Here is a 16,262-nt window from a genome sequence, read left to right on the forward strand (position 1 = left end):
GAAAAACATCTATTTCTGCTTTATTGACTATGCCAAAGCCTTTGACTGTGTGGATCACAATAAACTTTGGAAAATTCTGAAAGAGATGGGAATACTAGACCACCTGACCTGCCTCTTGAGAAATCTGTATGCAGGTCAGGGAGCAACAGTTAGAACTGGACATAGAACAACAGACTGGTTCCAAATAGGAAAAGGAGTACATCACGGCTGTCTATTGTCACCCTGCTTATTTAACTTATATGCAGAGTACATCATGAGAAACGCTGGACTGGAAGAAACACAAGCTGCAATCAAGATTGCCAGGAGAAATATCAATAACCTCAGATATGCAGATGACACCACCTTTATGGCTGAAAGTGAAGAGGAACTAAAAAGCCTCTTGATGAAAATGAAAGTGGAGAGTGAAAAAGTTGGCTTAAAGTTCAACATTCAGAAAACGAAGATCATGGCATCCGGTCCCATCACTTCATGGGAAATAGATGGAGAAACAGTGGAAACAGTGTCAGACTTTATTTTTTTGGGCTCCAAAATCACTGCAGATGGCGACTGCAGCCATGAAATTAAAGGACGCTTACTCCTTGGAAGGAAAGTTATGACCAACGTAGACAGCATATTGAAAAGCAGAGACATTACTTTGCCAACAAAGGTCCGTCTAGTCAAGGCTATGGTTTTTCCTGTGGTCATGTATGGATGTGAGAGTTGGACTGTGAAGAAGGCTGAGCGCCGAAGAATTGATGCTTTTGAACTGTGGTGTTGGAGAAGACTCTTGAGAGTCCCTTGGACTGCAAGGAGATCCAACCAGTCCATTCTGAAGGAGATCAGCCCTGGGATTTCTTTGAAAGGACTGATGCTAAAGCTGAAACTCCAGTACTTTGGCCATCTCATGCGAAGAGTTGACTCATTGGAAAAGACTGTGATGCTGGGAGGGATTGGGGGCAGGAGCAGAAGGTGAGACAGAGGATGAGATGGCTGGATGGCATCACTGACTCGATGGACGTTGAGTCTGAGTAAACTCCGGGAGTTGGTGATGGACAGGGAGGCCTGGTGTGCTGCAATTCATGGGGTCACAAAGAGTCAGACACGACTGAGCGACTGAACTGAACTGAACTGAATGTGTTTCTATTAATCCCAAACTTCTATGTTATTCCCCCTTCCCACCTTTCCCCTTTGGTAACCGTAAGTTTGTTTTCTACATCAGTGAGTCTGCTTCTTTTTTGTAAATAAGTTCATTTGTATCATTCTTTTTTAGATTCCACACATAAGTGATATATTTGTTTTTCTCTGACTTTCTTCACTTAGTATGGTAATCTTTCGGTCTATCCATGTTGCTGCAACTTCATTATTTCGTTCTTTTTTACGGCCAAGTAATATTCCATTGTGTACATGTACCACATAGTCTTTATCCACTCATCTGTCAAAGGACATCTAAGTTGTTTTCATGTCTTGCCTGTTGTAAACAGTGCTGCAATGAACATTGTACATACTCTTTTCGTATTGTGTTTTCTAAGTGATGTTGGGACAGTTAGAGGCCCAGCAGGAGACAGAGGGCATATCCACAGGGGATCATGATGATGGTGTCCTGAGGGAGCTCTTTACAAAAATGGAAAAGACTTAAAGGAAACCAACAGGGATAGTGGAACTAGGGAAAATGCCAGTTGTAGGAAAGCCTGTAAAAAAGTAGCCACGTCTGTCTTTGTCCATGGGATTTTCCAAGAGAGAATACTGGAGTGCGTTGTGGTGCCCTCCTCCAGGGGATCTTCCCAACCCAGGGATCAAGCCCAGGCCTCCCACATTGCAGGAGGATTCTTTACTGTCTGAGCCACCAGGGAAGCCTGTGTTCTAGGTACAGGGAAGTACTATGTTCCAGGGACTGCTATGGAAGTACTACGCTCCTGTGATAGGCCTGCAGTGGAATACTACAGCACAATAATCTGTGGTGAACTATAGATAAACTCAACAACAGAGATGAACCTCAAAATAATTAAATCTAACAAAAGAATTCATACCCTGTGATTCCATTTGTATGAAATTCTATTTAAGGTAAAACTAATCTGTACTGACAAAGACAGATCTGTGTGGCCTGGGGCTGGGAAGGCAAGGGTGGAAGGCAAGTGTGTGCATAAGTGCTCAGTCACTTCAGTCATGTCTGACTCTGTGCGACCCTACGGACTGTAGCCTGCCAGGCTCCTCTGTCATATAACCTTCCGCGGTGATGGAATGCTTTCCGAATTCTTGACTGTGGTACTGGTTACACAAGTGTATGCGTTTAAAAAATGCATTGAACAGTACAAGTAAAAGTGGTTTTATGACAGGCAAATAAAAGTTGATAAAAAGAAGGAGAGAGAGAGACAGGGAGAGACCGAAGAAGAAGGAAAAAGAGAGAGAGAAAGAGAGAGTGAGGGAAGAAGGAAGGAAGCCACATCTAACAATCGTTCCAGCAGAAAGGAAACTAGGGAAGTAAAATGAAAATTTCTCCCTTCCTACTGTCTCTCATTGATACGGTAGCTACCCAGAAGCCCGAGAACCAGGGGTTCTGTCAGGCAGGCCTTAGAGGTCAGCCTTTTGGAGCCCAGAGCAGAATGGGGAGAGAGAGAGAGATCGTAGGAGCAACTGTTGCATATAGAGCACAGAGCATTTTCACTCCGTGTGAGGTCCTAGAAGAACCACTGGGGAGAAAAATGTTAGGTGGGAAAATAGCTCTTGGTTAAATGACTTGCAAATGGGACCATCGACAACACAGGGCAAATTGATGGAGGGACCCTGTCGATACTGGAAAGCACAGTGTGAGGTTGTAAAAGAGTCATCCCTGCCCGGAGAATGAAAAGTCCAGGCACTGCAGTTGGAACCTTCTTTCTCAAGTGGTTATACACTCACCTGCTGAACCCTCTGTCTGACAGTCCCAGGTGACATGGGCACATGGATGTGCCCCTCGTTCTGGATGTCACAATCAAAGATTAAGGGCTACTTTGCATAGCCCAGTGTCCCTCAGTGATTCATTAGGTGTCTGAGATCCTTCTCTGTGCATTTATTTAGTATTTTATTTACCTGCTGTCACAAAGTTAGGGGGATTTATACTTGAATTCAATGGATGACTGAAATGTGACATCATATATAATTTTTAATGCCAAATAGCAATAAAAATTTATGAAGTTACGGCACACTTTCATGGTTAGAGAGAGAAAATGTAAAGTAAAATTTTTTGCATCTTTGGAAAGATTTGGTTTAATCAGAATACTTATGTATGTCTATAAAATAGAAATGCACTGATGCTACTGCATTATGTAGGACTTCCTTCCTCTTCATTAAATGGCCTCAGGGTGTTCTTATTATTGTTTTTCAGGTTTTGTCTAATGTTTTTTGTTATTTATCGTCTTTCTGTCAAGCTAGTGTTTGTTCAATAACTGAGCCTAATCTAGAGGAAGTAGGAAAATTAAATTTCCATACTTGTTAGAATTGTGTGTAAACAAAAGGTAAATAGACACTAAGAGACTAAAAGACACACATTTTGATGAATAAACATTGTAACAATGATTTTGCCTTTTCCTGGACTTTTCTTCTCTTTTTAAGAAAGATTTTCAGATAAGCTCTGGGTTTTTAAATCCCCTTTCAGTTCTATATTTCTGTGTTTCCATTTCATCTCATACTATATCTCAGGTTTACTAGTTTCTTATGTTTATTACCTACTTTAAGCAGTCATTTTTTAAGTTTATTTTCCTCAATAAGTGATTCCTGCTTCCATGTGGGCTTTGAGGATGTAGAGAAAAAGCCTGAGATCTAAGCACGCCCCAGCTGATTTTACAGGTTTAGTTATAATTATGTTCCAACAGGCATTCCTGCCGGTTGGTTTTCACTCTTCCAACATGAGCACTTTCTTATCTGTGGAATCTTCATAGTTGACCCTTTCTATATTTCTCCTGCTTGATAATCCTGTTTTTATTTATGGCAAATGAGACCATAAATTTTTTTAAAAGGTGTTCTTGGATTAAAAATTCTGAACCTGGTGTTTGGATAATATAAATCCTTAACAAGGTAGATATCATGGTATCTGTTTTACTATGAAAGAAACTGAGGTCTTGGAGAGATTTCTTCACTTCCTCCAGATATTTCTGCTAGTCAGTGGAGATTAATTAGAAGACTTATATACAGTGTTTTTTCCTTTTATTCGTTCAATACTTTTATCCAAATAAAAATGTTTCTGGATCTGTTTTAAGGCCTTGGAGATACAGAGATGACCAAGTGCCCTGATGTCTAACAGTTTACATTCTAGTGGGAAGGGCAGCAGACTGGGCAATTAACCAGAATAAACCAGAAAAACATCAGGTAGGGATAAGTCACTTATCTGTCTTTCCCCATTGGAAGGTAAACTTGAGAACAAAGACTGTCATTCCACCACTGTATTCCATAATACTTGGAAGAGTTCTCAAGACAGAGTAAGGGTTCAATCAATATTTTCAATTAATGAAACATGTTACCAAGTAATAGAATGTGCCTGGTAGAAAATAAACTGAAGATGTGATCAGGAGGAACTATGGGATTCTTTCAGATTGGCTAGTCAGGGAGTGCTTCACTGAAGCGTTCAACATTAGAGCTGAGGTCTGACTGAGAAGAGGAAGCCAGTCATGTAAATATCTGGATGAAGAACATTCTATACAGACATGAACAGCTAGTGAAAAGGCCCTGAGGTAGGACTAGGCTTGGTGAATTTTAGTAATAGAAAAAGGTGAGTGTGTTGAAGCATAAGAAAAAGATGGGTAAGAGAAGAGGCCAGTGCAATGAGCAAGGCAAGGTCATGTGAGAGCCAGGAGGCCCCCGGGTGGAATTTGGGTTTTACTTTAAATGTAATGGAAGTCATTGGAAGGTTTTAGCTTCCCTGGTGGCTCAGATGGTTAAAAAAAAAAAAAAAATCTGCCTGCAATGCAGGAGACCCAGGTTCAATCTCTGGATCATGTCGGGAAGATTGCTTGGAGAAGCAAATGGCTTCTACAGTATTCTTGCCTGGAGATTTCCACGGACAGAGGAGTCTGGTGGGCTACAGTCTATTGGGTTGCAAAGAGATGGACATGACTGAGTGACCTAACACTAACAAACAGGGAACCAGGAGAATAACAACCTTTTGCAACAGTCCAGGCAAAGAAGTGGTGCAAGTTTAGATCAGAGGATAGTGGTGAAAATGGAGGGAGGAGCCAGTGTTACTCATTGACAGACTGCTTGTTGATGGTTGGAATATGGGAGGGTGGTGGATATTGAAGAAAATGGACAAATTAAGCATGACTCAACTTTGTGACCTTGGATTTTTGGAAAATAGGGGTGATGTTTCTTCAGATATGAAAGACTGAGACCAAAAGCCGCATGAGTTTGCTAGGGCTGCCTTAACAAAGTACTGCACACCAAGTGCCTTAAAGAGCAGAAGCTTATTGTCTGGAGACTAGAAGTGCTAGGTCAAGGTCGGAAATGATGGGTCCTTCTGAGGGCTGCAAAGAATTGGTTCTGTGCCTCTCTCCTGACTTCTGGTGGTTTGCTGACAATCCTTGGCTTGTAGGTGCATCATCCTCATCTCTATGTGTATGTCCACATGGTGAGCAGGTTAGGGGCAGGGAAGAGATCTCACAGTTTCTCTTTGGACTATGTTAACTAAGGTTTGACTCTTCAGTTCCATAGTGATGTCAGTTTCTGTAGGAGAGCAGAGAAAGAAGGGGCAGATCACAGCCGGCAGGGTTTCATGGAAAAGTGTCTCGAGGACAGGTAGAATTTTGGCAACATTAAATCCCAGATTCTCTGGGACTCCCTTGCCATTGGGTAAGTAAACAGATTAGAAATGTACTGTAATCACAGAGAAGTGTCTATACTTTTTCCTTTCACAGAGGGGAAGATTGCTGAGGAATCATGACACTTAGGTTTCCAACAGTGCTTCAGCCATTTCCAGATGGAGCTGACATCCCCCCAGGAGGAAATGCTGACTTACAAACATCCCTTACTTACCAGTGAGACCGCCCCTCCTACAGTCTTGTTAAAGGAGCAGGTCTCTTCTGCTATTGGTTTAGTCAAGCCCGTGTCCAGGAATATGAAATGAGGATAATGGGGAAAACAAACCCCCTGTATTGGGAAGGACTCCCAGCTCCAGCATGGGGTAGATAGGATTTAAGGGACTGGCTAAGAATTATAGTCTGATTATGCCATTTCTCTGACTAAAGACATTTAAGTGCTGCCCATTGCTAGTAGACAACAGCACCGCTCCACCCCCACCCCCTGCCCAGTCCTAAACTTTGCCTAGAAAAGCTTGCATGTGCTGGTCTTGCTAATTCTTTCTCTTCTGTGAATTCTAGCCTCACTGGTTTTTCTTTTAGTTCCCCCACCTTCCCCACACAGCTTACTCCCTTTTGCATCAGGGACTTCCAATGCACCTCTTCCCAGGTGGCTCAGAGATAAAAGATCTGCCTGCCAATGCAGGAGACACAGGACACTCAGGTCAGTCCCTGCGTTGGAAAGATCCCCTGGAGAAGGAAATGGCAATCCATTCCAGTATTCTTGCCTGGAAAATCCCACGGACAGAGAAGCCTGGTGGGCTACAGTTCGTGGGGTCACAAAGAGTCGGACATGACTGAGCACACCGGCACACACTTTGAATGCACTTCCCTGGTGTCCCCTGTAAATCTGAGTTTTCTTACTCTCCCTTTAGGCTTCCCAGTTGGCGCTTATGGTAAAGAATCCACCTGCCAGTAAAGGAGATGCCAGAAACGCGGGTTGATTCCTGGAGTAGGAACTGGCACCCGACTCCAGTATTCTTGCCTGGAAAATTCTTGCCATGGCCGAGGAGCCTGGCGGGCTACTGTCCATGGGGTTGCGAAGAGTCAGACGCGACTCAGTATACACACAGTAGCCTCCTTCTACTCCAACTTATTATTTCCACGTAGCCTCCAGATGACTGAAGTACCTGAGTTTTCAGGGCACCTCAGAAACCTGTTTCATCCTCATTTACAGGCTACACTCGTCTACTGCTTCTTTTTGTAATATCTTTCAAAGAAGTAGGTAGGTTTTTAACAAAACGTTATTCATTTGTAATGCAAGCAAATTGAGGATATTCCCTGCATCACCACTAGGGGGAGGGCTGCACTGCCCAAGTTTACTTCCGAACTTCATTATAGGTTATTTGATGGAATCAAGTACAAAAGAGAAAGTTCAGGGCATATGCCCAGCTGCAGTGTGGAAGTGGGCAATGAAGGCAATACTTGTGCTAGAGGAGAATAAAATAGGACAACACAAGACAAAAATCCAAGCGAAATGGTTGACAATTACTGATGTTGAAGAGATGCGGCACTGGGTGCTACGGACTTAATACTGACTTAATAATTTGAGAGGAGAAAATGGCTTTGTAGAGGGCACTGCTAGGGAATTTGGTGCTTAGGGGCTCTTTGCTTATTATCCCTCGTTGCCCCCACTATGCAAGAACTGGAGATAATCAAGTAGAAGCCTCAAATGGGAATTTTACAAGACTCTTGCTAGATAATCAGCAGATTTGAATTTTATTGCAGACAAGTCAAAAGTGGGAGCTAAAAGCTTGAGTTGTGGTATCTCTGACTCTCAGTCCCCGGTCTGTCACCTACTTATTGGGTTATCATGGACAAGTGACATTACTTCTATAGGCCTTGGTTTCCTCATCTGCAAGTTGACAATAATGTTGGTCCTGGGAGGGTTACTGTGAGAATTATTAGCAATTCAAACAATAGTGTGCTTGTTATGTGTCTGGTGTTAGTCTAAGTCCTTTATGTAGGAATCCTTTGGTGCTCAGGGAAACCTGTGACATAGGTACTATTGTTATTATGATTAGTGTGATCCTTATTTCAGAGCTGAAGAATCTGAGGCATAGAGGAGTTTAGAAATATGCCTAAGGTCACACAGCCACAGTCAGGATTTAAACCCACCAGCTGCTTAAAACAACTCCTGGCTTACATCAGATGCTCAGAAAGGGTGAGTTGTTCTTCTACGTCTTGGGAAGCCCCTGCCTGGCTGTAGTTGTGCAGGAACTAGACATCTGTTTTTCATAACCTGATTTTGCATGAGGGGAGCTGGGGAGGGAAAGAAGGGTGATGGGGGAAATGCTCAGTGCCTGGTGGGTTCGACTTTGTGGACTATTTTTTGTTGATTTGTGAGAGTACTCTGGATGTCAGGGTTCCCAGCAGCACTTGCGTGGACCTGGCTGGGTGATGCTTCTCTTCATTTCTGTGTGAAACATGGCATGGTGTCTCTCCCCATGTGAGGCCTGAGAGGGGGCAGTGCTGTTTCGGGACCCCTCAGCCCCTTGGCTCACTATGTAGGGAGGATGGACATTCTGATTCAGACCCCTAAGTGGACATCTTTGATCTTACTGAGGACCCTGGAGGAAGCAGAAATGGGAGAAGCTTCTAGAATAGGTTTTCAATTCAGGGGCTGGAGTAAAGCAAGAAAACACTTCAGAGGGCATGTCACACTGCCAGGAGACCTCGAGAAAGAATCAAGAGAAACTTTAGGGGAAGGAACGTGAATTACCTTTAACATGTAGGTCAGGTCATCAGGCATCCAAGAATGATTACTCTCAAAGGGAACACATTCACACTTAGTCTGTTATGTCCAGGGTTAAGGGAGAAATAGGGATCTATTTCCTTTCAGCTAAACAATTCTCTCTACATTATAAAAAGGATATGTCTGATGTATTGTATAGTATTTATTCCCTGGGACATCCACCCCCACATCTCTCAGAAATCTGCATCTTTGTACCACAGTTTGATTGATGTGAAAGGAAGAGGCTGTAGACAGGCACTGAGTTATAATTCAGGTTCAATTTATGGCTCCATCTTGAAGCAAAATGGTAGTCAACACAAGTTTTAAAAATATACTTTCTTAGGAAACTTAGTTCCATTCTACCAGATTTGCTTCATGAATAGAGACCGCAGTAATAAGTGCTATTGAAACCCAATATTTGTATGTTGTATAACTGAGCGCTGTGTCCAGCACATAGAGGCAGAAATGCATGCTTGACGCCTCTACGTATCCACAGAATGGATATATATTGAAGCTCCTGGAGGGCAGGGCAGCCTCTACTTACCTGGTTTTATGTGCTACCCAGACCTCTGCTGGGGATAGAAAGCTACTCCATTGATGCTGTTTAAAGATACTGGTTCTGATGATTTCTCCCTGTTCAATCACCAGAACGCACAATTGGAAAATATATCTAACTCTCCTAAGAACTAATGACCCCATGAGATGGGAAGGATTTAGATTCCTCTGCTAGAGATATGGATCAGAAGGACTGGTAACCAGCCTCAGAGATTAGAGAGATGTCAACGTGTACAGTGGTTGCTACAAATTAACATTATTTCCATCAAATTTATTACTGTCTGGTCAAGGTTAATAAATTTGTAGTTCATTTCTCATCAGCGAATTAAAGATGTAGAATAATAAACGATCATTTCTGCCACCTTCTTTGGAAGATATAATCACAATAATTGATTTTGGAAGGTGACTAGAAATAGAGATGGTGAGGAAATTGTATGAAGCATGGTGGGAGTGAGCTGCCACAAAGATGAGTTTGTAAATATTCTTTCAGATTGAAATGACTCTACTGGGGAAGGCGTTTTAAAATGCATGGAGGGGAGGAAGGGAGGGGATATATGTATACATATAGCTGATTCACTTTGTTGTACAGCAGAAACTAATGCAACTCGGTAAAGCAGTTATAGTCCAATTTTAAAAAAGGAAAAAAAAAAATCACTCCCCCCCCCCACCGTGTTGCGCAACGGCTCACTGTTACTAAGAGTGGATAAACAGGAAGTGATGCTCCCAAGTTTGAAAAGCTTTATTAGAGATATACGGATGATTGGTAAAAGTTTTATCCAAAATGCTTAGAGGGTTTCACTCAACTTCACGTGTTTTCCCAGAGTGGTTTTTAAAATGATAAAGCTCCAGTCCTAAGTACAATGATAATACCTAACGTGGACCAAGGGCTTAGATTTGTGAAAGGGGACAAGCGTGATTGAGAAATTAGCCAGACTTGATAACTTTGTTGTTTTGATTTGTATAACACTAGGCAGGTGGATTTGCAGCTCTGAAATGAAGTGACCAATTTTCCATTGGATGCTGAAAGGTCAAGCCTTGGGGAAAGGCAGTTTGCTCTTTTCTGCTCTAAAGTTTGGAGCAAAGGAAGGCTTGGCTATGGGACAAGGGTACAGTTTAAAATAGGGTCAGGAGATATACATAAAGAGTAATATAGATAATTAGATAGTAATATAGATATAGTAATATAGCAATGTAGGTAAAAAAGTAATAATGGGTTTCAGCCACAAAAATTTTAATATTGCTTTGCTTTCCCTGGATTTTATTTTCTTGAATGGAACTTTCTATTTAAAAATAGGATTTTAGCTATTTATTAAAGATAATTGAGCTTGGAGTATAGACTAGTATAATATAAAGAACATAGGATTAACTGTAGACCTTAATGACCAAATAGTTATATGAAAGTGAAAATCAAGTCAAAATCTTTCTGGGGCAGAATTATTTTATTTATAAAATGTAGAAATGATGATGATGGTGGTGGTGTCACACACAGAAGTTAGATGATGTCCAATGTGCTGTTTAGTGCTGGACTCTCTGTCTATACTGTAAAGTCATGCATATTATTGTCAGTTTGGAACCTGGCGGCAGTGCTCTGTGACTGTTTTGCCTGGACATCTGACAGTCAGTGACTGCAACTCCAGAGGCATCTCCATGGCAGCACGAAGCCCCTGTGGTATGTTAGAGAAACAGTAACACACCACATCTTAATTTATGGTTAAAAGTACAAACACAACATCACAGACAGAGATGGTTTTGATAGAGATGCTTAAGACAAGTTAAACAGTTATTTGATCCACTGAACTAGACATTGCTGGGAGGAAAAGAAAAAATGTATTCACGTCTGAAGAGGCACCTTGACAGTGATTGGAGAGAAGAGAGAATAAAAGAAAAGGAGACATAGAGAAAGGAAGAATAGGATGGGAAGGAGGAAGGAAAAGACAGGAGGAAGGAAAGGAAAAAGGGCAGGAAGGAACAAAGCCATGAAGGGAGAGAGGACGCTGACAGACTCAGCGCTGCAGTGATCGAGAGAACAGCTTAAAACGAACACACGTGACGCTAAGCTCTGTCTCCTAGTTTGGGACTTTGGGAGACCACTTAGCCTCTCTGAGTCTCAATATTCTCATCTGTAAAGTGTGTCTAATAATGTTTTTTGTCTCCATTTTCCTTACCAGTGAGGCTGTAAGGTGACACAGTGAGGCACTTTGCTCAGTGCCCGGTCAAGTCTCTACAAGCTGCAGCTGTTACCATCATTGTGGTCATGGTGGCGAGGACTAAATTGTACAATGTATCTGAAATTCGTTAAAACCATCCCTGGCACCTGCTAAGCAGCAAACTGTAGAAAGCAAAGGAATATAATTGTGTTTATGGAGACTGTTAATAATGACCTCTATTCGTTGAGCCCTGTGCTGTCACCATGACGACCTGGCAAGCCCGTGTCATCACTTTCTTTTGTGGGTGAAAAAAACTGATGCTGGGAGGTTACCTGACCCAAAACTATGATGCGGAAGAGGCACATATTCCAAGGTGTTATTCTCTCCAGTGAGACAAATTCAAACTCTTTCTTCTACAGCATTGCTAGACATTACCTTTGACCCGTTGAGAGCTTATTTATTTATTGTTTACAGTAACTCTGAGAAGTGAGTATTCTGATTTTCATTGATAGAAAAACCCAGAAAGAGGGTCTAAATCCTTGATTCTCAGATTCCAAGGTCTACTCTCTTTCTGTACTAAGAACATACAGAGGTGGAGTTTGTAAAATATTGAGTGTATAGCTCTCTGGATACCACTATTGTCTAATAGAAATAGGATGTGAACCCTCAAAATAAGAGACAGGTGTGATTTAATATTATCTAGTAGTCACTTTAAAACAAATTAAAAAAAAATAGAAGTGAGGATTTCCCTGGTGATCTAGTGGTTAAGAATCCGCCTGCCAATGCAAAGAAAATTTCACATACCTCGGGGCAACCGTGCCTGTGCACCACAACCACTGAGCCTGTGTACCTAGAGCTTGAGCTCTACGTGTGAGAAGGCACCGCAGTGAGAACCTCCCACGCAGCTAGAGAGTAGCTCCCACTTGCCACAACTAGAGAAGCTGGCACAGCAGTGAAGACCCAGCATAGCCAAAAATAAATAAGTAAAAAATAAAATTATTTTTCTTTAAATGTTGGTGTTTTTTTTTTAAAAAAAGAAGGAGGTGAAATTAATTTCATTTTCGAACTTGATATATCTAAAATATTTTTACTCAGCCATGTATGGGAGATGACTAATGAGTTTATGTACTGTTTTTTCCTCTTGTGCTTGGTCTTTGAAATCCATTATGCATTTTAAACTTCTAGCACATCTCAATGGTGGCCGGTGGTGGCAGTTTAGTTGCTAAATCATGTCTGAATTTTTGCGACCCCATAGACTGTAGCCTGCCAGGCTCCTCTGTCCACAGGATTTCTCAGGCAAGAATATTGGAGTGGGTTGCCATTTCCTACTCCAGGGGATCTTCTCTGGCTCAGGGATTGAACCTGGGTCTCCTGCATTGCAAGTGGTCTTTTACAGACTGAGCTACCAGGGAAGCCCCTAAGGGAGCTAGCCACACTTCAAATAGTGATTAAAATCCACAAGAGGCTAGCAGCTACCACATTGGATTGGGGAGCTTTAGACAACAGCTCTGTCAATTTGGATAATTCTCCAAGCTATGGAAGGCATTGAAGTTGCTAGCCACAGCAAGATTGCCACAGTATAACTACCAAAAAGGAAAATGTGATCAAAGATTTTATGAATCAGTCCTGTCAGTGAAATTCTGGATTACACTGGCTAAATCTACAAAGAAAAGAAGGGTCTATATTATTTTGCTTTTAAGAAAAAAAACTGATTTGTTCACTCAAAATAGGAACTCGGTTGCTTTTACCTTTTTCAAAGCAAACTTTTAAAAGGTAGTGAGGATTTTATGGAGAACAGGAGGAAATATTTAGATTTCATTTACTACATATTTAGGGAATATGAAACTGAGAGATGGGAGAGTGAAAAGTGTGAGGATACCATCAAAGTGTTTTATCAGCAAAGCTGTCACTTTATAGAGACGTAATCTGACAAGCACTACCCTGAGTTTGCTTCGGTTGAAAGCTTCCACTTGTAGAGTAATTTTATGAACTCTACTCAGAGATTCACAGGAAAAGGCAAGAGGCAGTATCACATGCTTCTGCCTCTTTTATTTGCTTAAGTCATGAGAACCAGATGTCAGAACTCTTAAATTTGGAGATTTTAAAGTCCCATGATGAACTAGATAATAGTCAAAGCTGACAGTCAGGGCCAAGGAGTTTCAAGGAAATGGTAAATCTCTGACATTCAGAAGCCACAGTTACATAGTACTGCACTGGGGTGCCAGAGAGTTACTAGTTCCCGAGAGTTACAATGGTGTTCTCAGAGCTTTCTCTCCAAGCCTAGACCATAATCAGCACCATCTTTTTGTTTGTGGTTCACCAAACCAAAATACCTGTTTGTGCCTGCTGTGTATATAATAATTTTAAGTGTGTCCACATTTAAATGTTGTTTTTTCATTTCCTATCCCTGGCTTGACTTTTCTCTGGCACCATTGCTTTATCTGGAGAAGGAAATGGCAACCCACTCCAATATTCTTGCCTGGAGAATTCCATGGATAGAGGAGCCTGGTGGGCTACAGTCCATGGGGTCACAAAGAGATGGACACGACTGAGCAACTAGGACTATTGTTTTAGCAAACTCTCTTTATTTTTATTATAAGTCTAGAACAATTAGAAATACTAGTAATTAAACTGCTGAAATCTGCATAGGTAGAGTAAGAACATTTCAATTCTATCAGTATGAGTGTTAATTATTTTAGGCAAGCTGTCATTTAGGCCTTCTAAAGTGGATTTTGTTCTTGCAGTCAAGAACATTGCTTAGTGCAGAATTAATTAATCATTATAAATATAAAACCTGCCGTATCAGCTCCTGTGTTCAGAAAGGTTTCAAGAGGCAAGGTTGAAAGAGTCAATAGGCTGCTGAAGGGAATCTTATCAGGCACACCCACCCCCAATCTGATAAAAGGACAATTAAACTATGTACTTCATTTTTATATGGGCTTTGACTTCAAGACTCATTCCAGAAACTGGAAATGTCCACTTTTTCTAACACAAAGTTTTTTTTTCTCCTATATATCTTCTTTTAAAGAGATTTTTAAGAGCAAGATTGACAAGGTGATGACTGAAAATTGAAATTTCCTTTGGTTGAAGGAAGATTTCTCCTACTCCCTCACAAAAATCATTTTTGTAGCACTATGCTGGGTAGAAGATACATCTTCTGTGGGCTCTGAATTTTCTCAGATACCCCGTGGCTACTTAAATGTTCTATACAATGATCATAATAATTGTATTCCTCACATTAAGGCTCACGGTCATTTGCTACAAGAGAAAAAGTTCATGTTTCCATTGCCTTTTCCACTGGTTTTTAAAATAATGATTCTGCAATATTGTGTCATTTCCCTCCTTTTAAAATGAAAGCAAAATTCAACCAAGTTATATTGGAATACATCGACCAAAATAGGGAGATCATGCCTATATGGGTAAAGAAACCAATTGGCAAAAGAGTCCAGATAATGATGTTATTAAGTAACATTTAATAAGCTCAATGATAGGCACTCTAAATGCTTTAAATGTAATTGCCTTGTATAAGCACATTATATGTAATTGTCTCATTTAATTCTTACCACTCAGAAGCAAAGGATGCCCTTAATATCGGAAAAAATGGGCTCAATTTTTTAATGTAATTTTGCTAATACATCAGAATTGTAAAAGAATTTATTTAAAATTGTACGTTGAGAATTAGTTCTTTCCAAGGCACTCCGCTAAGGACAAGGCAAAGTGTACTACTGCTTCTCGAACTTTAATGTCTAGACAAACCACCTGAGCTCTTGTCACACTGCTGTTCTGATCCAGTAGATCTGAGTGGGGCCCGAGACTGTGCATTTCTGGCAAGCTCCCAGGTGATGCTGCTGCTGCTGGTGTGTGACCATCTTTGAGAACAAGGACCGAGTCTTTGTTAAAGAGAATTTTGAAGTGATAAAAGCCAAAGGACTGTATCATCCTTGTTCTAAAGAGCCAACTGGTAACTGCAGCTGAGGAAAGCGGCTTAGCTTTGTTGAAAGAACAGAATGTGAGTTGGATCTTGAATAATGGGTAGAAGTAAGTAGTAGAGGGTGTTGCTCAGTATGGTCTTACTGGTTAATTAGTTGATAGAAAGGATGTAGAATGTGTCCAAAACCATGATGAAATATCTACAAGGTTTTTGATTTTCTTACAAGTGAACCAGTGGGGATCTATACATTTTACTGGTGCCCACATCTGCAGCTGACACACTTTTCCAATTTTTCCTTCTTCAGTAATGGAAACATCTACCTGCATCTGGGCAGATGGTGACTGAAAAGTATGATGCTGTCTATGTGTATCAAGCCGTAATTACACCAGAACTCCCCGGATTTTAGTTTATTTTAAAAGATATCATTTTATGATTTGTATCACTACAATTATGTTCCTAATGGGATTTTAATTGATTTGGAATCCAATTAAAGAAAATCTATTTTTAAAGCACATCTCAGCTGCTGCCACTCGGAAGTCACGCCAGGCTGTCAGAGTGTAAGTCATCGAAGCATAACTTGAACACATTTGGTGTGATCAGTCAGGGGAATTTGTGAATGACCTATATTTAATATTCTTAAAAAAAAATGTCTTGATGTGTCTTGTACTTCTCAAGACTATGTGTATGCCTAATGATATAAATAACAGTTTTTACTTGAGAGAGTTCTATGGTCTTTTGGGTAAAATTTATTAGTTCAGGTTTGGGAAAGGGATATTTTCTAGAATGTAGTACTCCCTTGTGCATATATTATTTCTGTAAATTATGATTCCCCCCCCCAAAGTCACATCTATTCTGAGTTCCTATGGGGGACGGTTTCAGTAAGTTTTTTCCCCCCAGACTTGGTTCAGTTACATTGCTCACAAAGCTAAGCATTTTAATGGTTCCTCCTAGTTTATTGAGTAAACTCTATAATCATGGCTCTTCATAGTACGATTTAAACCTAAACTGAAGTCAAACTATAGTTCTTACTCTCCCTTCATCCCACCCACAGACAATAAATGCTGAAGAGGGTGTGGAGAAAAGGGAATCTTCCT

The sequence above is a fragment of the Bison bison genome, unplaced genomic scaffold (genome assembly GCF_000754665.1).
Source record: "Bison bison bison isolate TAMUID 2011002044 unplaced genomic scaffold, Bison_UMD1.0 scf7180017864136, whole genome shotgun sequence".
Lineage (NCBI taxonomy): Eukaryota > Metazoa > Chordata > Mammalia > Artiodactyla > Bovidae > Bison > Bison bison.